General features: G+C 43.5%; 1 long non-coding RNA gene across 4 annotated transcripts; it reads right to left on the reverse strand.

Annotated features, from left to right (window-relative positions):
* Positions 1-660: 660 nt before the first annotated feature.
* Positions 661-14,152, reverse strand: LOC131274358 (uncharacterized). 4 transcript variants are annotated; one of them, XR_011646366.1, is made up of 4 exons: positions 10,402-14,152; positions 8,935-9,088; positions 6,385-6,509; positions 661-2,093 (listed from the first exon to the last, which is right to left on the reverse strand). It is a non-coding gene; the product is annotated as an uncharacterized lncRNA (long non-coding RNA). The 4 variants fall into 4 exon arrangements; XR_011646365.1 differs by adding an exon at positions 5,048-5,132 and having other exon boundaries at positions 8,935-14,152; XR_011646363.1 differs by having other exon boundaries at positions 8,935-14,152.
* Positions 14,153-25,777: the final 11,625 nt, after the last annotated feature.

The following is a 25,777-nucleotide window of genomic DNA, read 5'->3' on the forward strand; positions in this document are numbered from 1 at the left end:
AAACTCTACTGGAACTATTATTATAAAAAAATCAGTAACTAAACTCATAAATCTTGTTACTCAGGTCGTTCTGTTCTATACGTTATTGTTCCGCCTGTAGGTGTACTTTCCCAGCCATGACTGCGATCCGCACCGATAATCATAAGGGACAGCTTGACTCAGCGGTCAAGGAAGTAACTTGCTTCCATGGAAACAATATGCCTTTGTTTCCCACATTTCCCCCTTTTTGTTTTAGTCAGGGTGACTGTGCCTGTCTTAGGTTGCCCCCCAGGGGGTCTTACCCGTCATTGACTACCAGCCAAGCTCGCTGACTATGGGGTACTATTGTAGTGTTTTAGCAAGTACTAAGTTATTAGCTTGTCCCATTGTGTCCACACGGTGCAATCTCTGGCAAACACCTTTACCCAGGCAAACGACAACCACGAGCAACAGGATTAATACACATATCCCTATTCCTAAGGTAGATAAGTAATACTGAGACTTCCACCAATCAACAGGATTAAACTTACTTAAATGTGAAATCAATTCATTAAAGATGCCCTTATCATTATCTACGTATATCTGATTATGAGACATTTCTAAAATCTTTTTCTGCAATTCCTTAATTTCTAATGACATATTTACTTTGTGTCCTAACAAATGATTTCTGATCTTATCCCATTGAAACATAGAAATGTTATAATCCAAAGGAGTAATACAAAAATTACTTTCATTCCAATCACATTTCAATCCTCTTAACAAATTCAAATTATAAACTTGATCTCCTAAGTGTAAAACAGCAGATTCCAAATCACTAACTCTGTTATTAAGTCCTTCATCAATGTGCTCCTGACTATGCCATAAGTCACTTGCATTCTTGTGCCAATCATGTACGTATTGCTGTGTTTGCACCGTCTCATGTAATGCAACAGCAGCAGTGGCAGCAGCAGTGATGACACCAATGAGGCCAAGAATGCCAGCTATGAGAAGTCCCAAAAATCTCTTAGATTGTTTCAACAGTCTGTGAGCCAGATGGAAAAGAAGATGACTCTCAGGAGATGACTGCCACATCCAATTAATTTTCACTGGGATCCACACTCCTCGTCTTTGGCGAGCCATGGTGGTAATATCGTCATTCTGTAAAATATTCTCAGATAAGCAAGTATACAAAGCGCCATCCTTATAGAACAAAGCATTTTCAGTTATGGTAGCCTTCCCTACCGCAAACACATATGGATCTCTGACACATGATTGAAAACGATGAACTTGATCCAAATGTAAATATTGTCCATCCATACTTTTATTACCTTTCCATTCACAAGTAGATGCTACTCCTAAGAAGACTTTCCATATTTGTTTTTGATCATGGACTCCAGTGCTATTGCACCATGGAAAAGGAACCCATTTCCCTATATTTTTCCAATTACTATTATTTTTAGTAAAAATTATTTTTTCATCAAGAAACAAAGATTCATGGAAAGGATATTGTACATTACTAACTTGTTGTCCTTTGCTATTTAAACCATACTAAATAAATCTGCCCTTATATTTGTTGGGATTCCCCATAGGGGCACTTTCCCAAACTATTCCATAGGAATCATTAAAAATGACAGATCCTCTTCCCATATGGCATTCATACCATCTTTGCATATCACCAACATTCTTCTGAGGACAACTATAACTTGGATACTTATATCCTTGGTATTGATAGGATGGGAATAAAGTTGCCAAAGATTTAGTATTATTATGGCTAAAATTGATCATAGTTCTATTTTTCACAGCCATACATGGTGGGCGATTGCAAATGCAAAGAGTCAGAAATCAAATGGAAGAAGGAGGTTATAAATCCTTTGTCCTTCTTCTTGTGACTTAAGTGGTAGTCTATCATCCACGGGTCCAGGAAATATATAAGTTTTATTCAAATAAACAGGAAAAGAAGGATCTTTCCAGGTTAACACTCAAAGTAATGGGGGATTAGGGATATAAGGCCAATATGTGTAATTACCATTGCCGGTTTCACTCACTATCAGTAGGATCCATATGTGTAGAAGACTCCACTTCTTCAGTCCTAGGTTTAATCCTTTTTGCCAGAAGCCAGATTTCTTCTCCATTTTCTGAAATGATAAGAGCATAACCTCATCCCCATACTTTAACCCTGCCTTTTTTCCATTCATTACTTAAAACATCTTTCCAAAATACTGGTTGATTCTCAGATTCTGCAATTTCTGTGGATGTTTGAGAATGTCCAAAATGACATTCAGCCGGTGTCATAGAATCATAAACGTTAAGAAAATTGAAGGTAAATAAAGCTTTAGCCAATTGATCTTTAGGTGATATCATACAATCATCTCCCCCTTTTTGTTTTAAAAGCATAGTCTTGAGAGTATGATGGCATCTTTCAACAATAGCTTGACCTGTAGGATTATGGGGAATGCCGGTTACATGTTCAATAGCATATTTCCTACAAAAGGAAGCAAACGATTTACTAACGTAAGTGGGTCCATTATCAGTTTTAATTTTCGGAGGGCATCCCATTACAGCAAAAGCAGACCAGAGATGTGAGCGAACATGATGAAACCATTCCCCACTTTGAGCAGTAGCCCACATGAAATGAGAATAAATGTCAATACAACATGAACATATTGTAGTTTACCAAAAGATGGAATGTGAGTAACATCCATCTGCCATAATTGATTAGGAGTCAGGCCTCTGGGATTAGTTCCAGCCTGAAAAGGCACTGCTGTTAGTGGTCCACAGGTAGGACAAGTACAAATAATTTCCTGCGCTTGTAGTCTTGTTAACTTTTGATATTTATTTCACAGGCCTTTAGCATTAATGTGAGTTAAAGCATGGTAATCACGAGCACTTTGTAAACACCCCACTAATAAATCAGCTCGAGCATTACTTGCTGTCATAGGACCAGGCAAAGATGTATGAGAATGTATAGTGTAATGTAAATAGGATGCTGTCTTAATCTAATGAGATGTTGCAAATCAGCAAAAAGTCAAGATAATTTCATAGGAACAAAGATATGAGCCGTTTCAATATGCTTAACAGTAAGGCATACATATTCAGAATCAGAGACAATATTCAAAGGTTCCTTAAATATTGTTAACACCTTAATGATGGTAGCAAGTTCAGTACACTGAGCAGACGTGAATGGAGTCTGCCAAGCCTGTTCTTTTCGAGAAGTAACGTATGCTGCTTTTTTATTACTATTACTATCAGTAAATACTGTACAAGGTAGTTTTGCTATGCAAATAGCCCTGAAAAGCACTGCAGAAGTTTATTGTTGGGTTTTTTACAGATAGAGGAATGCAGCTGGCTTGATTTGTCTAAGAAGACACTAAAGAAAGTCTTAGCAAGTTTTAAAACAAAGTGATAGCAACACAGCTGGACATTAACTTTTTGCAACAAACTAGCAGTGTTTGAGATTGCTGCATACTACAGTGATGTTACTTTAATCTATGATAAGAGGTTGTTTCTGTGACACACATTCTTTTATAATAATTAAAACCATAATTAACCACATTGTACTTTTATTTTTAATATGCTGAAATATTGGTAATTTTATACACTTTTAAGCATTCATAGAAACCTTTTACTCATACAACTTTAATTAACAGAGCGTTAAAGGAAAGAAAAAATTTGTTAATTTTATAACACTTTAAAACACCTTTTATTCAACTTATAATTTTTCTTTCAAGGTAAAAGAACAAATCTTTTATAATTAGTTTGGAATAAAAGGCTACTTTTCAGGATTTGATTTTGAGAAAGCAGTTTTCAACATTATGTTCCTTTAAAAGAGATAAAAACTTTTCCTTCTTGGAACACCGAGGAAATGATGAGGTTAAAGCACAAGAAGCTATTTTGATAAAACAGACTTTCTTTGTATACTGATTATTGAGGATAAAAACTTTTACCAAAACAGATTAATGATTTGAGAGGCTTTGAGAAAGAATAAAATTTTAACTTTGCATTAGTATACTACTTGATATTAAAGCTTTTACAATTTTATAGATAGGCCCATCAAATTTTATTTAACTTTAATTATAAAAATTTCTTTCCTATGAACCTTCTGCACTTTTAGTATTCACTCAGGTTTTGTTCCATATTTTACTCTTTCTTAATAACCAATCATTTTATCTTAGGACAAAATCATTTCCTGTTTACATAATAATAAAAACACATTTCATATAGCTCATATACGAAGTTATCAAGCAAACTTCTTATAATACCATCAACACTTAACAAGCTTGTTAAAATAACAATAAACTTTTCTTTACTTTAAATACTTAGTAGCATGCAATATCAGAAACAGTTTCCTAGAAGCAAGTTGTCAAAGGAGGCTGGCTGCAGCCAAGTTTTTCTGTTATAAAATTACCTTTTATTATTATTATTATTATTAATTCAGGTTTGTTTAATAATGACATTTTGGAATTAGCCACTTAAACACTTTAACTTAAACAATGCTTCATAAGACTTTTTATAATTATTTATAACCATATAGACTATAATTATATTATTTAAGACAAATTTTACTTTCACAGAACACATTTTTTTTACTTAAAGTTGCCACAATACTTTCTATAACTTGCCACATGCATTTAAGTTCCAAGAATTTATGAAAATTAGCCTTCCTACTTTAGGGCAAAACACACTTTTTTGCAAAAACTTATTAAATTTCAGTTAGTGTTCTCACAAACTTTTAACCTTTTTAATATTCATTTAAGTTTTACATCCTTCATATTATCCTGTGAAGAAAAATAAGCTATTCATTTCAATCTAGGCAAGAACTACTTTTTATAAAAACACTTATAGTAATTTTGTTAATCAAGACTCACAATTTTTATCATTGTAGAGATCTTATTAACATTTAAACTTATGTATTAATATAAGCGCTTATTTAATTTTTGGCCATTTGAATAGAGCTCTTCTATAAATTTTTATTAATTTATATTACCATCTGGAGGTATCAAAATATACACTGACATTGAACAAACAAACACAGAACAATCACAACACAGTAACAGAAACATACAGTTTACAATTAACTCATAATTCTTACTTTCTTGGTATAGCTGCTTTTAAGCTCTCCATTATATCACATTTTAAATATCCCTTCTTAAGATTTCTTCTGGAATCCATGTTGCCTGTAACATGCAAGCTTGTGCTTGGAAACATTTTTATTAGTTATCAGCAATCAGTTAAGATAACTTGAGCAGCATAAATGTAGTTAAAACTCTAATTTAGCAGTTTAGACAGACCGTTAACACACATTTTTGGATGATTACTCTGTAAGACTATACTGAGACTTGAAGTTCAGGAGTAAACTATTGATTTAAAACTGAAAATTCCTTTTTAAGCCTTGATAGAAATTTTGTACTAATTTTATTATCTTGGTTAAATAAGCCCAATTAGAACTAGCATGGAAACAAAACAGAACACCAATGTTGCCATGTTTTTCTCTTTTTCCAGTGGCTTAACTCTATTAACCCCCACTAGGCCACAGCTACATTGTCCTGTAGACAGCAGGGGGGTTGCAGAGTTGCTGCCAGAATAGTTTCCTTATCTTAGTTAACGCTTTAACAGAGTTTTCTTACAAGCCTGATTTCACTAACAAGGACATTATTCAGTATCTTTGCCTGTTTTAAATCTTTCAATAGTTTAAAAGTTTGTGGCTCAGGATGACACTTGACACCCCCTTGCAGATTCTTTGTATCTGAGGGGAAAGCAGATAATAATTGTTTAACGTAAGGCAAAGCATCAGCAACATCTGAAAACATTTCTAATTTAAGTTTAGTAACAGAAGGCAATCAGTAGGTGCAGAGGGTTGTACTGGATACACAGAAGATATTTCATTAGGACACTTCACTGAGCTTTTATTGATGAAAGGGTTAATATCAGGATGAGGGGATAAACAACGTGATGGTTCCCCATTTGCCTCAACCTCCTGTTCTTGTTCCAATTTACTTTCTTTCATTTCAAATTTACTTATGGGCTTAGAAAATATACTAATTTCATCTTTCTCTCCTTCTTCAGACAGTAAAGGATCTAAGGCGGCAGCAATTTGCTGGCACAAAGCCCACACAGATAAAGGAATGGATTCCCCTCTTTGGTATACTCTTCGTAAAGCTTTGATTATACATTTCCACTGTTTCAAATTTAAAACATTACACCCCTGAGGCTGAAACCAGTAACAACATTTCTGAATTAAGGCAAAAAGCTCAAGTAAATCTGCTGTTTTTATTGTGATGCCAATTGTATGTAAAAGCATTTTTAAAACTTGTGAATATTCTTCCAAGCGTCCTGGCTGATTACCCATACCCTGATGCTAGCGGAAAGCAAAACTTAGTAATATGAAGCAGCAATCTACCCGGGTTAACTAATTTCGATGCTACTTACCTTAAAAAAGGCTTTTCAGCTTTCCACATTCCTGATCCAGAGGTGGAAGATTCTACGCTGCCATGTCTTGATGAATCCTCTGCCTCGGGCCCCACGTTTGGGCGCCACCTGTCAGAGTCGGTGACCTGAGGGTATCGGGAATGAAAGACAAAGAAAGATTGGGTTCAGGGGATCTGAGAGCATTGATTTCTCAAGCTCATCAGACAACTTTATTGAGTCGAGGGGCTAGTATATATACCCCTAACATACGTGACATTCAGCATAAAATCAAATTACCTATTACCCTTACCTCATTCTGTATTAAGTAGTGATTGATGAACACCAACAAACTCTACTGGAACTATTATTATAAAAATCAGTAACTATACTCATAAATCTTGTTACTCAGGTTGTTCTGTTCTATACGTTATTGTTCCACCTGTAGGTGTACTTTCCCAGCCATGACTGTGATCTGCACCGATAATCATAAGGGACAGCTTGACTCAGTGTTCAAGGACATAACTTGCTTCCATGGAAACAATATGCCTTTGTTTCCCACAGTCGCTGAGCCCACCAAGGACAGGTGGCACTTCCCCTACCTGCTCACGTGGGGCTGGGGGTAGGGGTGCTGCAACAGGGGCTCCCAAACCCCTGAATCTGGGCCTCACAGGCCTGGGGGGTAGCAGTGGAGTGTCTGCAGCTGTCACCGAGGGCTCGGCCCCCGCCCCCTTCTTCCTGCTGGCTGTGAGAGTCCAAGGTGTCGGGTGCTACCTGCACACCCCGAGGGCCGGATGCCATTGCGGATCTCAGCTCCCAACTTTGTTGCCAAGTGCAGCTATCGGTCTCTCCCCATCTCGGCCAAGGAAGATGCAAAACTCTTCCCAGGAATTTATGTCCTGTGGGCAGGTGTTGAGAGGTCACTGCTGTGGGTGAAGAGCTTTGGCATCTGGTTGGGCTTAGATGCCCACAGTGTGACCCACATGTACTGGGAGGACCCAGTGTTACACCGACATCACTGTAAAGGTGTTTTTTTTGTTTAGTTTAGTTTTTAAATCTCCTCCCCCCTGGGAAGCATATGTGGCTCAACTGATAGATCATCCACCAACCATATAGGAGGTCCGGGGTTCAAACCCAGAGCCTCCTGACCTGTATGGTGAGTTGGCCCATGTGCAGTGCTGCTGTACGCAAGGAGTGCCATGCCATTCAGTGGTGTCCCCCGCATAGAGGAGCCCCTTGAACAAGGAGCGTGCCTTGGAAGGAGAGCCGCCCCACGGAAAAAAAGCGCAGCCTGCCCAGGAGTGGCACCACACACACGGAAAGCTGCAGCAAGATGATGCAACAAAAAGAGACACAGATTCCTGGTGCCACAGAGAATGCAAGCAGACACGGGGAATGGACACAAGAGAGCACACAACGAGGGGGGCAGAAGAGGAGAGAAATATTTTTAACAATTTCTCCTTCCCCTGTTGTCTGCTTTCTGGGTCCATTCCCTGTGTGTTCTTCTGTGTCTGCTTGTATTCTCATCAGGTGGCTCCCGGGACCTTTTGGAGTGGGAGACAGGTGATCATTCTCTTGTACCACCTCAGCTCCCTGATCTGCTTGTCACTTATTATCTCTCTTCTGTGTCCCTTTTTGTTGCGTCATCTTGCTGCGCCAGCTCTCCCCGTGGGCCAGCACTCCTGCACAGGGCAGCACTCCTCTGCGGGGCAGTACTCTGCACAGGCCAGCACTAGGTGTGGGCCAGCTTGTCACATGGGCCAGTTTGCCTTCACCAGGAGGCTCTGAGCAATGAACCCTGGACCCCCTATAGAGTAGAGCCCAGTTGCTTGAGCCACATCAGCTTCCCTGGAAAGGCATTTTTTATGTCACCAGTTTATTCACCATGCTCTGATAATTATATATCAGTTTACATAATTGTGTCCAGTCACACAATAAATTCCTCTTTCCTTTCCCTTATCTGCACCCATCAAGTTCCTGTTTTCCACTTGAAATTTTTGCTTATTTATTTATTTAGATACGGGACCTGAGATTGAACTTTGAACCACAGACCTCGTATGGGGGAAGCTGGTGCTCAGCCACTGTGCTACATAGACTCTCCTTAGTTTTTTCATTTGCTTGTCTTTTGGATTTAGCAGGTGGCGTTGATGGAACCTGGGACCTCGCATGTGGGAAGCAGGCACTCAACCTCTTGAGAGGTCCATTCCCCCATATATTAACTTTTAAAAGTAACTAGAGATAAATATCTGGAACTTATTTTCTTTGATTCTAAATGCTATGTTTTATTTTATTTTTTTGAGCGAATCAATTTTATTGATACATATTATTAAAGCATACAATTCATCCAAATTGTACAATCAATGGCATTTTGTATAATCACGTAGTTGTGCATTCATCACTTCAATCATTATTAGAGAAATTTCTTTATTTCAATAATAATATTAATAAACAAACAGACAAAATTCTTCACTTCTCAATCTCTCTATGCTTCCGCTGCTGTACATAGCTGCTATTTCTGGCTATCCTTGCACATTTATTAATGTTTTAAGCAGTTTTTGATTGAGATATACTCACATAATATATGATCTATCCAAAGTGTATAATCAATGGCTTTGCCTTAGGCTTCTTGACCATGGACATCTTTTCAAAGGTGTCTATTTGTAGTGGCACAATTGACAGGGAACCTCTGTCCACATCAGAGGTCCCCAGGATTGAATCCCGGTGAATCCTAGAGGAGAAAGATGAGAAGACAAAAAGGGAACTACAGAAGGTCTACACAGCAAAAATAGCAGGGTAGAAGGAGGGGGAGGGGAATAAATAAATAAATAATTAAAAAAGAGTTTCAAGTTTAGTAACTTTAAAAATGAATAATTACATGAAGCAGATTTGCCTCAATGGATAGGGTGTCTGCCTACCACATGGGAGCTCCAAGGTTCAAACCCAGGGCCTCCTGACTGGTGTGATGAGTTGGCCCACACACAGTGCTTACACTCTCAAGGAGTGCCGTGCCACTCAGGGGTGTCCCCCGTGTAGTGGAGCCCCACGCGCAAGGAGTGCGCTCCGTAAGGCCAGCGGCCTAGCATGAAAAAAGTGCAGCCTGCCCAGCAGTGGCACTGCACACACGGAGAGCTGACACAGCAAGATGATGCAACAAAAGGAGACACAGATTGGGGAGCGAGGCGCTGACAAGAATACAAGCAGAAACAAAAGAACACACAGTGAATGGATACAGAGAACAGACAACTAGGGCGGGGAAGGGGCAAGAAATTAAATAAATAAATAAATAAATAAATAATCTTTAAAAAAAAATGAATAATTAAAAAAAAAAAGGATAAAAGTTTTTCTTAGGCTCCTTAACCTACCCAGCCCCTCTCCCCAGGGCTTTCTCATCGAGAGCTATGGCAGAAGGGTTAAGTGAAATATAATAGGGAAATATAAGTTTACCTTAGAACTGTCTACTAGGCCGGGAAATTAAGAATGATAGGGACAAGGCAGCGAACGTGCCACAATGATGAAAGAGGCTGTTGATGTGGGAGAAGTAGGGGTAGGGTGGGGTATGTGGTAAATGGTAACCTCTTATATTTTTAATGTAACTTTTTTGTGATCTAAGTATCTTTAAAAAAAAGAATAATAATGGTATTGTTTTATAAAAAATAAATTAGACTGGAAGAGTTAAAATGAAGAATGATAGGGACAGAGGAAACATTTACAGAATAAACCTTATTTTGAACAGTTTGTGCTGTAATTCACTGACTTACATTTTTATCAGCCTATGGATAAGAATAATTCTAATCTAATGGCCAAATTTCAGTAAGTAAAAGGGAAAAAAAACAGGTCTTTAAAAGCTATAGAAAGCTTTGTCTAAGTTACGATTAAAACAAATTAACGAATGATATTCTATTCCAGAGTCTGGTAGGCAGTGTGCTTTTGAGATTGCTCACAATTTTAAGAATATCATAGTGTATTAATTAGAAATCTCTTGGGAAACAGAATCAACAAGGGATATCTGTCAAAAGTAAGAGATTTATCAGAGTCTCTCACGCAGTCATGGGGATGCACAGGTCCAGGTTCCACAGGCAGGCTGCAACCAGGAGCTCCGATGCAAGTCCAAACAAAGGTTCTTGAGGAGTTCTGGGAGACGTTGGCTGTCCGAAGATGAGCTGGGAAATTCTCAATGCTGGAATCACTTCCCCTTTGAAGGCACTCAACTGATGGGTTAAGCGTCCCTCATTGCTGATGGCAACCTCCCTGACTGATACGATTATACCCAGCTATGATTTACCACTGCAAGAAAGTCAGTGGTGTACAGTCCATAAATGCCCTTGTTAGCCCAGTGCTTCCTTGACCCAACAACAGGGCACAATTCCCTGGCCAAGGTGACACAATAGCCTAACCATTACACATGGTAAGAGAGGTCTTAGTCTTCTGAGGAGTAAAAGAAAAAGTATTTTTAGCATAAAGTATAATTGTTTCACTTTTATTTGATTTAAGTGTCTCTGAGGTGGGAGTTGAGGCAGGTTCTATAAGGAACTAGCAAAGGCAGCAGGTGAGAAAAAAACCTTAAGAGCAGGGAACAAAGACAGGCGACCCGGCCCTGGAAACCCCCCGGGGAAAGGCGCTGCTGGAGAACAGCTCTAACCATTAGTGCCAAAAAGCCCACCAAAGGGCCTGGTCGTGGCCTGAGTCCATCTGAAAATTCCAGGCTTAAAGAAGCCCAGGAAACTCCAAATAGAAAGGCCTCCCCATTGGTTCCCTGGAGCTGACAGGTGAAGGTAGAAAGGCAAGGAGTCAGGACAGCGGAAAGCTGAGGTCCCGCCTAAATGTGGCGAATGGGAGAGGAAAGGCCTGCAAGAGGCCTCCCCGGGGCCCAGGGCCATCTGACCCGGAGGCACGTCAGCGCCCCTGTCTTGGGTGTGCGATGCCTCTTTTCTTACTTCATAGTAAACTCTCCTCCCTAGCCTACCCTATGGAGTGTCTTTAAATTCCTTTAGGAGACAGAGCAGTAACCTAGACCCAGAGCATTCCCCTAACAAGAGTCTGTTTTTTGAAAATATCTTGAAAATGTAACATATGGGAAGGGATGTGAGGGGGGTGGGGCGCCAGGCAGGCGGGAGGGCTGAGGGGCCCGTGGGGTTCCGGCAGGGTCAGAGCAGAGCCCTGAACGGGGAGAGGAGGCCATGGGTGGGGGGACCCCGTTGGCTTGGGGTGTTCTTAGTTCAAAGAGGACTCCTCCAGAGCCTGGGGGCCGCGGCCCTGTGTGGAGGGAGGTGCAGGGGCGCCCGGGGGAAAGCTGCAGGGGCGCCCGGGGGAAAGCTGCAGGGACGCAGGCGGGCAGAGGGGGCGCCAGAGGACCCGGTGCCGAGGCCGGGGCGGGCCCGGGGCAGAGGCAGCTGCAGGCCAGAGGCGGGGCTGCGCCTCTGCCGCTCCTGACTGAAGGGCCGGGAGCCCGTGGGGGCTGAAGGCTGTGGTGAGGGCTTCCGGGCCGCAAGAGAGGAGGGGCCGGGGCTGGAGGGCGGGGGGAGGGATTGCAGACTCCGTCACGGAGGGCGAGCGGTTCCCGCAGCTCCCGTCGGGGCCACGCTGTGTGCAGCTCCCACTGGGTGGGTGGGGGGCTGCAGTGTCCGGGGAACTCACGATCCCGTGTTGGTCAGGGGCCTCCCAGGTTGAGCGCCACCTGGGAGCTGCGTCCTGATCCCCCAAGCCCTCCTTCAGCTGAGCGGGCAGGATCACAGGAGGCGCAGGGAGACCTCCCTCAGCTAAAGGCCCAGAGGCGCCCGGTGGGGGCCAATTGGAACCCGGGGGCAAGGGAGGGGCGGGGCGGATCGAGCGCGCAAACAGACTAGATGTGCCAAGGCTGAGTTCGAGACTGGGGGAGCTCGGGAGGCGGTGGGGTGGGGAAGGGCTAGCAGCACGCTGGTGGAGGTCGGGGAACATCGCCCAGCTGGGGTGGGGGATGGGGTGGGGGGTCACTCTCCTGGCCTGGGAGCCATTTGATTCCCTCACTGCTAGAGGCCTGCCCTCCAAGGAGCTCCCTGGTGAAAGTGGACAGCAAGCCGGGCCTACTGCCTTTTCCTTCCTCGGACAGTTGGTTGAATATTCAACCAAGTAGGATCAAAACTGACCTATGCATTCAAGGCCCGTGCACACTTGGTCCACACCGAAGACCTTGAAAGCACTGGGATCCTGGAGCACAGAGCTGAGGCACCCCCATGACGAGGCGCTGGGGAGATGGGATCCAGCAGGGAGCCCAGGGAGAAGCCCTTCGATTTTTCTCAGATGCACCAGGCTTCCCTGGATTCTCCCTGGAGATGGAACTTTCCGTGATGGAGGTGCTATAGGTACCACTTAAGCCGAGAATTCCCCAAGCCCCTCCCCTCCCGTCCAGGCGGGGCTCCCCTCTCCCCTTGCCCGCAGCCGTTCTTCAGCGCCCCTCCACCCAGCCACGCTGCGTCTCCCTGGGAAGGATCCCGCCGCCTTTCCTTCTGGTCCCCTTTGAAATACCTCCCTCCAGTAAGGTCCTGCTTCCCCAAGAACCCGCCCTTTGTACTTCTCTCCTGGGGGGTTTCCCCTACCGAGGCAGGAGGCTCTCCAAGCCCCCCAGGCCCCAGCCCACGATTCCAGAGTTTGAAAGCAGCCTGCCCTAAACACCATCCAGACTAACCTCCCTTGCATCAACCCTCCCCGGAGATCTCCTTCCCAGCTCAGAGGGTCTCTGCCGCCCCCTCCCCTGCCCAGGGGGAGAAGCAGAGCCTCAGCCCAACCCGAGAGGGAAGGCGACGCAGAAACAGACCAGGAGGCCCGGTCGGGAGAGGAATCCCTTTATTTGGTGACTTGAAAGCCTGACTCCTGGGCCTGGCAGGGTGGGGGACACCAGATCTGGTAAGAGAAACGTCCATCTCAGCGAGTGCATCTTTCCGTATATTAAATGTTTGATGATAGATTCAAACTGTGCTGGATTTATCACCACTTGGACTACAATCTCATCATTCTGTATAGAAAATGTTTGGTAATAAGACTGCTGGATTCGTTACTACTTAGACTATATTCTCAATATCTGCTGTCTGGTTAGTCTTCTTTTTAAAAATATGTTTCAAATTCTTTAAATGTTTAAGCACAAAATCTGTAGTGGGCACTTTGGCCATCCGATCCAGCACAAAAAGGCAAGTTTTCCTGATCATGAATGTGCACACGCGTTTAATAAACGTCATCGCCCATGTATCGGAATGGGGTAGATATTTCTTACATAAAATATCTATGATCATATCGGTGAGAAGCATAGCGATAATTCTTACAAATTCCATCGATTTCTCTTTGGCAAGAGAAATAATAAAAACCATAGAAAACATACCGAATGTGGCTGTTTCTTTCAATCTGGACTGCTTAGTTGCGAAACCTAGAAAAAGGCTTTTTTTGGGGGGAGGGAGGGTAATATCCTGCGACAATTTTAAATAGTTTTAAGTTGTATTTTAAAGAACTTCAAACAAATCAGGTGTAGTTCAATGGTTGTACTGCCTGCTCCGCCTGGGTTCAATCTCGCAAATCTCCAAAACAATCAAATAAAAGTTTCAAGTTATAGTAAGGTCGTTCTTTTTTAGATCGTTTCACGTTTTCAGTTTAAAGTTAACAATTGTTTCGAGTTATATATATATGTAAGATAGCTTTTTTACAGTTTCAAGTTTAACGTCTTCAATAAGTTGTATGTATGCATATATATATATATATATATAAAAAACAGGATTTCAATGTAAATGAGTATATTCTCAGTCTCACCGTCTCGTGGAGAAGCGTCACAGGAACTGGAACTGCGCAGGAGAGACCGGAGCAGGGGTTTTTAAGGGGCCCCTGCCACGCGTCAGCATATGATTGGGCGGGGGCGCGCATGTCTTTTTTGGTTTCCCTACGTGTTTTCCGGTGGTGGAAACCCCCTCTTTTTTTTTTTTTTTTGAAGGGAATGTTATATTTGCTACAGCTGATTGACAGATATTGAAACATAGCTACCAAACATGGTTCCATTAGGACTTACATTATGGTTTCTATTTTAGACTGTACAGTTTTCTAAATTTTTGATTCCATTATGGTTTACATTATAGTTTACAGTTTAGACTATACACATCCGTTTTGGGAAATCCCCTAAGGCAGAGGAAATGGTGTCAAACTCAACCTCGCGGGGTGCAGGGAGCAAACAAATTCTGAAGCGGCTGCCAGGGGTACACAGTGTGCTGCCCTCTTGGGTGGGAGGAGGAACCCGTGATCCAAGCTTGGTCTGGTGCTAGAGGTTCCCTCTTACAAGGCTCACAATATATGAGTAACAGGCTGGGACATAAAGAAAAGCAGACTACGTGGGAATATCCACCAGGTATCTCCTCACAAACAAAGGAACCACATGGCGATGGAGCAGAACGAGGTAAGGACCTCCACTCCCTCCTGACCAGGGTTTCCTCAGCCCCTCTTGCATGCCAAGACTGCCCTACCTCCTAGGCCCCCAGTCACAAGCCATACAAGGGAGGAATTTGCTTTTACAGCCCCTTATTGGCCCCTAGGCTCTACTCAGACTCTAACAACCCCCCTCCGCCCCTGCCCTGGCCCCCCAGGAACTAAGGATTCTCTGCCTATGGATGTGCTGTATAAATTCACTTCTGCCCTTTCCATGGTGGGGCTGAAGTCAGTTCTTGAGACCCCCTCCATTGGAGAGCTTCGCAGTAAACTTCCTGCCTGCAATCGTCAGTCTCCACATCCCAGTGAGTGCCTTATCTCTCACATCTGGGGTCTTCCAGTTTGAGCCCCTCTTGCATGTGCTGGGGAATGAAGTAGTCTCTGGCTGGATCTCCCAACCCCCCTTCAGGGGCCCTTGTAGGTTAACAAGTGCCCCAGGGAGACCTTTCAGCTCAAGACCAGAGGGGCTGGGTAGGGTGGATTGGAGCCTGGGGGCTGGAAGGGGGATAGGGGAAGGGGATGGAATGGGGCCCCTGGGGCTGGATGTCTGCCCTGGGTACAGAGCCTGAGGGTAAGGAGGGGGAAGGATTAGCTGCACCCAGAGCTTTTGGGGGACCAATTTACAGGTGAGGTGTCACTCCCCAGGTTTCAGAGCACTGTGCACATGAAGGTTGTGAATTTATTTGAGGAATTTCACTCATAGAGTGTCCACATTCGAGTAAAAAGGAGGTTTTCAGGGAGTTACTTTTAGGCTTTACTTATAAATATGCATAACCTCAGGATAAATTTTCCCTCTGAGATGAAGGTCTGGAGCACTAGTTGAATGCTGGGTAGTAGCTACAGCCATTTTCTAGAGATCAGACAATGAATAGAAGATACCGACACTTATAATTAGAAAAAAGATTAGCAATGTTTGAAAGATGACAGTCAATTTAGTCACCCTAAGATGTAAGATATGCAACATTATTTTTCCAAAAATTGTATTGTTTTATTTTTTCTTTTTGGAACAATAGATTCTGAGTTAGTGATTTCATGAGCCACTTCTCATTAGGTTTTTGGAAATCTTGAGTTACTCCCATGGTACTGAAGCAGTCTAGTAAGATAGGGAATAGATGGATCTGGAACCTGACATAGTCCATGTGGACATCAGATACCCCCAACATGGCTTTTGGGGGCACCTCACCCCTGGGATTCTGCTACCCAGAACAAAGAGCCCTTCCTGAGAACATGGAAAGCCTGGGTGTACCCTAGAAACTTGATCATGGGTCCTCACTAAGGAATTGACGTGTGGGGTAATCAATTAAAACAGCAAATGCCTGGAACCCCCTCCCCTTCCATTAGCAAAGGGGTGGAATGATCAACAGTTTAAAAGCCAGGCATAAGCCGGAGCCCAGGCTTTCACCTGCTCTCTCATCTCTGGACCTGTCCTGCCCGTGGTGCCACGCTGTCACCATTTTTCCTCCACCACGTGGTCACACAAGTAAACCTGGGGACTTATAATCTGTAACGGGGAACTGCAGCTTGTAAATGAGCCCTCTTCATCCCTTTCACCCCTTTTCTCTCTCCCTGGGACCTCTGTTCTGTTATTTTCTGTTATTTTCTCCCATTTCTCTTCCCTCCCTACCTGAATAAATCACTGGCCTAACTCGCCCGGTGTGCTTTTGAAATTCATTTCTGCAGCATAGCCAAGAACCTAGATGGAATCTGGTAACAGTGTTGTCTCAGGTATTTAAAGCAAAGTCTTTAGGAGCTCATACCCCACAGTACCAGGTGCCATCCTTTATGCAGGTTTCTGAGACAGAATTTTTGTTGTAGTGGTTGAAGGTGAAGCACTTTGGCCTGTCACTGATTGCATGTGTTTTGAAGAAAAGATTAGTAGTTTCCAAGGTGCGGGGGAGGGAAGAATAGAATAGATGGAACATAGGCTGTTTTTTAGGCCATTAGAATGGCTCTGCAGGATCCTGCAGTAATGGATACAGGCCATTTTAAATTTTGTCAAAACCTGTAAGTGTACCATCCGAATGTAAACCATAAAGTAAACTGTAGACTATGCTTAGTAGCAATGCTTCAGTATTTGTACAATTGTAATAAATGTACCATTGATTACTTGTTAATGGGGAGAGCGGGAAAGGAGGAGGGTGTGACCTATATGGGAATCCCCTATATTTTCTCTGTGACTTTTCTGTTACCTAAAGCTCCTTTGAAGATAAAAGGGAAAAATAAGATCATGGGAGAAAAGCGGAAGAAAATGTCATTATACATACAAGACATCAGATATGACAGCGATGAAAGACAATGTGTCTAAACAATTTTTCTGTTATCGCAGTTTTCTAAAAGTTTTGTCTTTTATTTGTTATCATAAAACTATTATAACTTCATTTGCTTGTGAATTTTATTTGGTTAGTTTTTGGCTTCATCTTTGGAGAGGTTTTGGATCACAAAAGGGTCACAGGGCAGGGCAGGATGACGGGCCGGGTGTTGGTGATGGGGATGTGCGGGGAGGGGTGCACGGGGCGTGCTCTAAGGCTTTGAATGTGTTCCAGTGTTCATGGGGCTTTGTCTCGGTGGATGGAGATCCACACGATAACCCCAGGAATACTGAATTCCTGTCCTGGGGAGTCCTGCTACATTCTCTAACGGAATTGGAAGAATGCCCCAAGGACACAGGCAGTACCTATTTTGGTCAGGGACTCGTATCAGAAAAATCATTTTTCAAAGTATCATGGAAAAAGTGAGGTTGCGGTAAGAGGCAGGAAGCAGGGCTGGAGGAGAAGATGAGGTTTTAAAACTGCCACTTACACACTTTTCAAAGCAGTCCCTCCCCTCAGGTAGTGGAAGTTTCTATTTCCCTTTGTCTCCAAATGCCCATGTCTTTATGTTTGTTCAAGACAGTTGCTGTCTTGCAGGAAAACCTACTATTTCTGAAGCAGACTCTCCTGGGGCGTTTTCATGCCCAGGCTAGGCCTCCATTTCAGGACCAAGCGTAGGTGCAACAGAGCATGCTCTGCTTAATTCCGCCTTTCTCAAAATGGGTGGGCCCACATGGTCTCACCAGTCGTTTAACCATGCCCCTCACCCACCTTTCCAAACCCGATTGCCCACAGCACTCACCCCATCCTTGTCGCTGCCTTAAGCCCACCTTGCCTGCATGGTGGGCAACCCCAGCGCCTGGTTGTTCCGGGAGACTGACTCCAGGCTTGTCTCTAGTCTCCTGGCTGGCCAACCAAGCAATAGAAGCTTTCTTTTTTCGAAATCCTGGTGGCTCAGTATTGGCTTCTGTGCCCATGAGGCAAACAAGCCCTTGATGGTATCATTCTGAAGAGTCCAATGAAAGCTGTGAAATTGAGAAGAAACACTCATCTCAGGGACCTTACCTGGAGTTGGGTGTCACTAAGATAAAGAGGAATTCTTCAGAGACCTGTCCGGGCAGGGGCCTTGTCTGATGGGGCTTAGAGGGGTGTCCAGATTCAGATCTCGAGGGAGGTAAGGCTAGATAGAGTGGGTGTCAGATGAACAGAGCCCAGGGCAGGCCAAGGGCAGAGGCAGTTTGGAGTCCAGAGGTGGGGTGGGCTGGGGTCTCAGGTGCTAAGACTGAATGAAGCGCCTCAGGATATCTTGGATAAGGAAGGCTACTGTTGAGGGCTTTAGGGGCTCAAGGGAGGATGTGGGGTGAGGTGTGGGGGCGCGGAATGCTGGAGCAAGGGGTGTCAGACTCAAACATGGTGTGGGAGCTCACCGGGGGCAGATAGCAACATGTGGGCAGCAACTGCCAGGGCTACTCAGGGTGCAGCTCCCACTCGGATGGGGGTGGGGGAACGCACCATCCAAGCTTGGTCTGGGGTCTGCCAGTCTGAGCCCCTCTTGCATGTGCTGGTGTAAAGGAAGCTCTGGCTGGATCTCCCAAACCCTCCTTCAGGGGAGTGCTCAGGATAACAAGGGCCCCAGGGGAGCCTTCCTTGCAGCTAAGGGCCCAGAGGGGCTGGGTAGGGGTGGATTGGAGCCTGGGGGCAGGACGGTGGGTAGGGGAAGGGGATGGAATGTGGCCCCTGAGGCTGGATGCCTGTCCTGGGTGCAGAGCCTGAGGGCGGGGTGAGGGGGAAGGATTAGCTGCACCCAGAGCTTCTGGGGACTAACTCCCAGCTGAGGCATCACGCTCCAGGCTTCAGAGCACTTTGTGATAAAGGTTGTGACTTTATTTGAGGAGTTTGGGTGAGAGAGGGCACATTTGAGTAAAAAGGAAGTTTTCAGAGTTATTTTCAGGCATTTTTATAATTAAGCATAGCTCCAGGATAAATTATCTAAGTAACATTCATGTCTGGCTAAAGCATGACTGGTGGTAGAAGCTACTGTCATTATTCAGACAATGCATAAGAGACTCTGTGATGTTTATGAAAAGAAAAAAGATTAGCAATGTTTGAATAATGCTAACAATTCAGTTGCCCTAAGATTGTTGATTTAGCCAGAATTATGGAATAAAAATCTTGGTTTTTTGTTTTTAATGGAAGAAAAGAATTCGACTAGCAATTTCATGAACCCATTCTCATTAGGTTTTTGGAAAACTTCAATCTCTCCCAGGTATTGTTTTAAATGTTTTAAAGCAATGTTTTAGGAGCTGGTGACCCAGAGTACCTGGCACCATCCTTTTTACAGTTTTCTAGGAGAGAATTTTTGTTGTGGTTGAAGGCGAGGGACTTTTTCCTGTCATTGGTTGCATGTTTTCAAGAAAACATTAAAAAGCTCCCAGGGTATGGGGAGGCAAGAATAAAATAGATGGAACATAGGGAATTTTTAGGGCATTGAAATTGTTCTGCATGATCTTGTAATAAGTGATACAGACTATTTTAAATTTTGTGAAACCTTATAGAAGTATACATTCAAAACGTAAAGCACAATGACCATGGTTAGCAGCAATGCTTCAATATTTGTCCATCAATTGTAACAAATGTACCAACCACCCACATATAAAACGTTATTAAAAGGGGAGCGTGGAAAATGGGGAGGGCTTGGTGTAGTATCCAAAGGGGTGTTTATATAAAGTACCAGAAATCTTTCAGGCCTTATAAAGGGCATTTATTTGAACCCCAAGTGTCATGGAGTAGAAGGTTGCATTCACAAGGACTAAAGAGTTCAACTTAAGGTTACTTATTTATTTTTTTTAAGATTTATTTTTTATTTATTTCTCCCTCTTCCCCCCATTTTCGGTGCATGTTCTTCTTTGTCCGCTTCTGTTGTTGTAAACAGCACGGGAATCTGTGTTTCTTTTTGTTGCGTCATCTTGTTGTGTCAGCTCTCTGTGTGTGGCACCATTCCTGGGCAGGTTGCACTTTCTTTCGCACTGGGTGGCTCTCCTTACGGGGTGCACTCCTTGCACGTGGGGCTCCCCTACGCGGGGGGCACCTCCACGTGGCACAACACTTCTTGCGCGCATCAGCACTGCTTGTGGGCCAGCTCCACAGGGGTCAAGGAGGCCTGGGGTTTGAACTGTGGACCTCCCATGTGGTAGACGGACACCCTAACCAGTGGGCCAAGTCTGCTTCCCCTTTTGTAATTTTAAAAAGGATTATAATTGCATTTTCTTATAAATTTTATTTCATCAATTTTTTGGATTCTTTGAGGAGAGGTTTTAGATCACAGGAGGGTCACAGCTGTAGCAAGGGAGGATTCCTATATGGGGTGTTGGTGATGGGGGATGTGTGGGGAGAGGTTCACGGGGGCATGCTGCTAGGTGTATGAATATGTTCAAGTGTTCATGGAGACGCACACAATAACTAAAGGAATATTAAATTCCCGTGTCTGAAAATACTGCTACATTCTCTAATAGCATGGTAAGAATACCCCAGGGACACAGGCAGTGCCTAATGAAGGAAAAGAGAGCATTACACCAGGACTTTGAATTTGATGATTGTAGTTATGAACCTTTTCTTATGAAATTGAAACTCAGCTTAGTATTGTATATTGCTTAAGAGTTACCTCCTAAAAGCTTCCTAGTTTTCAAATGGGGCCTCTCTCTAAGCCAAACTCAGCATAGGAACACAATACCTCCCTCACTCCCTGCCCCAGCATGGGAAATGACTCCCGGGGAGGAGCCTCTCTGGCACTGAGGGATTATTACCACACTCCAACTAGCAATGCATTTGCATTTCCAAAAGGGTTAATATTAAATACAAGTGAGTTTTTATGGCTAAGAGACTTCAAACATGAGGTGGGAGGTTATTCCAGAGGTTCCGCTTATGCACATCTCAGCAGGATCTCATTACTGCCACAGTAAACATTGTCTCAAACAGCAGGGCACCTGAGGGCTCTAGAGACATCCAGACATTGTGAGGAGGCAGACAAGCTCAGGATTCAGCACCCCAAAAGGGACCTTACTCTGGAATTTATGCTCCCAAGTGTAATGGAGTTAGACTCATTTATCGTTTCCCTACACATGGCTTTTCTGGCCCTTTATTTGAACCAATAATTACCACTATACTTGTTAAATATATGTGCCAGAGACTTAACTCTTTGGTCCGTCCATGTGCCAGTTGAGCCCAGACTCTCAGCTGATTTACAACACCTACTCTCCAGTTCACTGGACTCACTCAGGACAACTAACAAGGAACAGAATGTGTCTGTAACTGCAGGCAAGATAGTTCCATCCATCTGCATAAAGGACCTAAGGCCCTCTCAATTAGAAACCGAGTGGACATCACCAACCCAAAATTGTTCAAATTGGGTAATAAGCAAGAGACTACAGTAGACTTATTAACATTTGTTATAGACTTTTTATTATTCTAACAATGGAAGAACTTTTATCATTGATATAAAGGCAGTGGCCACCAGAGGTTCTGAGAGGATGGAGTGGAAGAATAGGTGTAACTTGGGGGCATTTTTGGGACATTGGAATTATCCTGCATGGCATTGCAAAACAGATACAGGCCATTACGCATTTTGTCATAACCTACAAAATTGTGTGGGATAGAGTGTAAAGTGTCATCCAAACTATAGACCATCATTAGCAGCAATGCTTCAATATGTGTTCATCAGTTGTAACAAATGCACAACACTAACAAAGGGCAATTGCTAATGTGGGAAAGTGTGGGAAAGGGACAGTGTGAAGTATATGGGAATCCCTCACATTTTCTGGGTAACATTTGGTAACAAAGCTTCTTTAAAAATTAAAATAAAAAAATAGATATATTAAAGTAATCTAAAAATTTTGTGTGAATTATAAAAAACTGAAAACAAAAGACATAATGGCTATGATTAACTTATTTCTGTTTTATAAAAATGAAATATTTAATGAGAGATTATTAAACTCAATGTAGGCTTGTGGTATATAATGTATATTTAAGAATAACTGAAATTATGTCTGGTACCATAATGCTGATTACTAGGAGGCACATTAGTACTAACATATCTTCTGGATATTGACAAGTCTTTAGGAACTTACCTAATTTTTGGAATGCATATTGAGAAATTGGAATGATAAAGGATTTTGTTACCATCTTGATTTGCTTGAGCTTCCATTTTATGCAGGAAAATAGAAAGAAGAAACAGAGGTTACTGAAGCAGCCTGACATACCAATAATCCTTTGCAGTGCTGGTGAAAGCCCCTACCCCAGCCTGGAAGGAAGAACTGTGACCAAGATTTCAAGCTGTCACCAGCAAGGTCTGCTGAACTTCACCAATTGGCCACAATCTTCCATCAACATTATCCTTGCTAATTAAAGACGTGAGCCTCCAGGACACCCTGCCCAAACAGCTCCCCTAGCTCCTGTAGTAACCAGGTAATATGTCCCCATTTTCTCTCCCCATCCCCCCACACCTTGCCCTTGTTTCAAGCAGGCATATCAGCTGTTTCCCCAGCTCATCCCTTTGAGCAGAAACTTCTTTTGGTGCTGCTCCTGCATTATGCCATCTTAGCTCAATAGACTTGCTCTGCACTCCTTTTTAAAAGTCTGATTATTTTATTTTCAGCACAACTTCCTAAGGTTGAGTTTTTAGATCTTGCAGTGTTTGGCCTGTTAAAGAGGCTACCAGATTTCTTTGTCAGCTGCAGTATTTTGGTCAGGGACTCTCATCAGAACAAGCATTCTTCAAAATATCATGAAAAAAGTAATGTGTGGCTGGGGGACAAGGCAGGAAGGAGGGCTGGAGGAGAAGATGAGGTTCTTCAACTGCCCAGTCTTCAAAGAAGCCCCTCCCTTACTGTTTTATACAAGTTTCTAGAAGTTTCCACATCCCTTTTTCTCCAAATGCCCATCTGTTTTTGCTTATTCATAGGAGACTTGCTGCATTGCAGGAGCAATTCCTCTTCCTGAACCAGGCTGCAGTGCAGGGCTTCTTACCAGGAGGTCTGTGAGCTTGAACTGAAATTCAGAAAAAACATTATTCTAGTGTGGATGTGTTGGTGCAGGGGTGATATATTTATGAAATAGTGTACAATACAGTGTGGAGTTAGTAAGGGGTCCGTGGTTTTCACCTGCCTGGCAATAAAGGTTAAGAACCCCTGCTCTGAAGAGGGTTTTGTGCTGCCATTGAAGTGGGATCACTTCATAAGTCAGACACTTAACCCCGGAGGTATAAATTTAGAGAACCTTTATTTACGGCCGGGCATCCTCCACCATAAGTAGGTGAGGGGGCCCCAAACTCAGGGGAAGTTGGGTTTTATAGGGGTCTATACAGAGGGGAGGGGTAGTTTTCATGCTCTTAGAAGGAATTTTATTGGTTAATTTTTGCTTTCTAATGCTGAAGGAGCAAGCAAGTCAAGCAAGATACAGAAATGAAACACTAGCAGTTAGCCGAGCTATAGGGACTTAGGGTGTTTACAATCAAGCAAGTTACAAACGCAGTCAAGTTACAAAAGTGGAACATTGGCAGTTAGCGGAGCTATAGGGGGTTAGGGTGTTTACCCCAAGGTGGGGGGTGGGGCGGGGGTCCGTATGTGTGTCCCACTTTCAGATTGCAAGAATAGGCCTAGTTTTCTGTATACTCTACTTTTTCTGCTTCACCATTTAGGTTATTTATTCGTGGGTTAGCTTGATCCTTTCAAGCTTTTTAGTGTGTTTTTGGTTTGTTTATTTTGAGCTTGTGTCTGGTCCAGCCTTATACTAGGTCTACAGCAGCTCTGTTCCTGAGGTGTGCAGCACCCGAGTTGACCAGTGGTGTTGACTACACTGGCTGGCTGGGTTACATGGTCTCTCAGCTTGGACCAGGGCCTGACTCCCCCTCCCCTTAGAGCCCAACCCCCAGCAATCTCTTCCTCTTCTTGCCCTTGTTAGTGCTGCATTTGGCAAATGACTGGCAGAGATCACACCTCAATTGAATAAAACTGAAACAATTACAGGTTATGCAAGAAATATTTTCTATTCTTCCATTGAAGAGAAAAACTTTGTTTTTTGTTCCATAATATTCTTAAAATTGAGAACACCCTCAAAAGCATGCTGACTACCAGTCTCTGGAATAGATTATAATTGTTTAATTTGTTTTAATCATAATTTGAAGAAATCTTCCTATAGTTTTTAAGGAACTTTTTTATGTACTGAAATTTGGCAATTGGATTATGAATTACTTTCATCCCATGGTTGTTAAAAATTTAAATCAGTGAATTGCCAATCAACTATGCAAATTAGGTTTGTTCTGCAAATATTTCATCTGTCCCTATCATCCTTAATTTCCAGACCTAGTAGTCAGAGTTCTAAGCTGATCTCATGGCACCCAGCCCTTCCCCCACTGCACTCTCAAAGGGAAAGTCCTGGGGACATAGGGAGGTGAAGCAGCCCAGAAAAAAAAATTTTTTTTTTAAGTATCCAGTTTAAAATAACTGAATGTGGGAAGCGGACTTGGCCCAGTGGTTAGGGCATCTGTCTACCACATGGGAGGTCCGCGGTTCAAACCTCGGGCCTCCTTGACCCATGTGGAGCTGGCCCACAAGCAGTGCTGATGTGTGCAAGGAGTGCCCTGCCACGCAGGAGTGTCCCAGCGTAGGGGAGCCCCATGCACAAGGAGTGCGTGGGTAAGGAGAGCTGCCCAGGGCGAAATAAAGTGCAGCCTGCCCAGGAACGGCACCACATGCATGGAGAGCTGACCCAGCAAGATAATGCAACAAAAAGAGATGTATTTACCTGGTGCTGCCTCACAATGCAAGCAGATACAGAGGAACACACAGCAAATGGACAAGGAGCACACAACAGGGAGAAAGGGAGAGAAAAAAATCTAAAAAAAAAAAAAAAGAGTACCAGAAGCTCAGCCCCTCCAATTTCTGGGACTCTAGGAGTATTAGTTTATCTTTAGGCAATTTGAATAGAGCTCTCTTGAGAATTTTTGTACTTTTAGTATCACCATCCAGAGGTAGGAAAATATACATTAAACAAACTGACAGACACAAACCACAGAAAGACAGTACAGATTAGAAAACTTGCCATTTCCCACGACTAGAGAAACAGTAAAGAAACAAACAGAAGAGAATTTTCTTACCTGATGGCTGAAAACGGAGGCTGTGCCAGAGGGCCCACCCAGACCTGAGCTCAAGAAAGAGCTTTTGACCTCAACCGCCACATGGAAGGAGTTCAAAGATCCCAGAGGGGAGATGACCCCCAGAGAGAACCCTCGAGTGGATGGACCACACGGGATTCCCGAGGCCCATGGCTCCTCTCGGATGTGGGGAAGGCGTCTTCCCGGCATCCACCTTGGGGTCCCACTTCTAGTCACCCAGTAGTGTGGTGCTGTAAATAAAATAAACTGACTTAAAAAGAGGGTGTGAGAGGAAAAAAGGGGTTACGGGTCAAGTCTATAGAGCTGAAGTGGCATTAATGCAGGAGCAGCACCAAAAGAGGTTTCTGCTCAAAGAGATGAGCAGGGGAACAGCTTCCATGCCTGCTTGAAACAAAGGGAAGGTGTGGGGAGTGGGGAGGGATAAAGTGGACAGAATTCATGGTTACTACTGGCCTAGGGGCTGTCTGGGCAGGGTGTGCTGAGGCCCAGATCCTTACTTAGCAAGCAT

The sequence above is a fragment of the Dasypus novemcinctus genome, chromosome 18 (genome assembly GCF_030445035.2).
Source record: "Dasypus novemcinctus isolate mDasNov1 chromosome 18, mDasNov1.1.hap2, whole genome shotgun sequence".
NCBI classification, from domain to species: domain Eukaryota; kingdom Metazoa; phylum Chordata; class Mammalia; order Cingulata; family Dasypodidae; genus Dasypus; species Dasypus novemcinctus.